A 1,225-nucleotide genomic window follows, 5' to 3' on the forward strand; every position below is an offset into this window, starting at 1 on the left:
GATTCGAATAATTCGGTTAATCGATTAACCGAATTGCCCGAGCTCTACTACGCTGGGCTCCGCATTTCCGAGCCATATCAGCCCTTTCGTTGCCATCAAAGTTCTCGAATTCACTACATGGTAACCTCTCCTGCTGTTCTCATCGAGAAATCTGCCATGGGACCCATTGAAATCTTTTGGAATTTGAATTCAGTTTCAGATTTTGCGTTGATATAAAAATTAGACTTATCAGGTAAAGATTTTGATGCCCGAAAAAAAAACCAAAATAGCGATTATTTTCGGAACCTTTTCTAAAGACAACTTACACTTATTAGGCAGTGAAATGCTAAATTCAAATCGAAAAATATTATCAACACAAAAATGTTTTAAAATTTACGTAATCTGAGAAGGAACGCCATTTCGCTCGTTTAGCAAATCGCATTGCTGATAAGACGCCAAGATTTGTTTACATATTCGTACAAATATGAACAGCAGCGAAGTGTACTTATGGCATATTATTAAACAGGCATAAAAATAGCACTGCTGGACCACACAGCGGCGTACGACGTCAGCAAAAGTACGAGTAGCAGCAATAAAACGAAAAGCAATTCAACTAAGAGAGATTCACTTCAGGGCGATACAGCTAAATAAATGTAATAAAAACAGAAATTAAAAATAAAGCGAGGAAAATGAAATATGCAAATAAAAACAAAACAAAAAAAACAAGAAAAAAAATATCACAAAATGTAATCTGAGCAAAGCAACGACAGTGAAATATTAACACAACAGCGGTGGGGGAGCTGCACACGGAGCACCCTAGCATGGAGAGCACAGCGGCACAGAGCTGTTGCACCGACGGCAAAAATCGGGATAGCAGCATTTCATTTAAATAAATTAATTTGAAATGTTTTCGCGATAAGAAACAAACAGCAGCGGCAGCAGACGGCGGAAGGTAAAAGCTGCTGGGGCCACTGAAAGTGTCGAAATGCGAACAATACCTGCGTGAAATACAAAAAACAAAAAAAATTAGGCTTGAAACTGTCATTTGCAAAAAAAAACAAAGAAAAGGTGCAAATGAGTTGGAGGAACAATGAAATGCGTGGCAATTGTTGAACGCACATATGTACACACACGCATGAGGTAGCTTCTTGACTCGAGCCCATTCATAAATTCGATACCACGGGAGTAGAGCAGTACGCGTGCAACAGCAAACAAACAGACCTGCATACTATACCCGCCGAAGTCA

Source organism: Rhagoletis pomonella, unplaced genomic scaffold, assembly GCF_013731165.1.
Source record: "Rhagoletis pomonella isolate Grant_MI unplaced genomic scaffold, Rhpom_1.0 Rhpom_scaffold_00012, whole genome shotgun sequence".
Lineage (NCBI taxonomy): Eukaryota > Metazoa > Arthropoda > Insecta > Diptera > Tephritidae > Rhagoletis > Rhagoletis pomonella.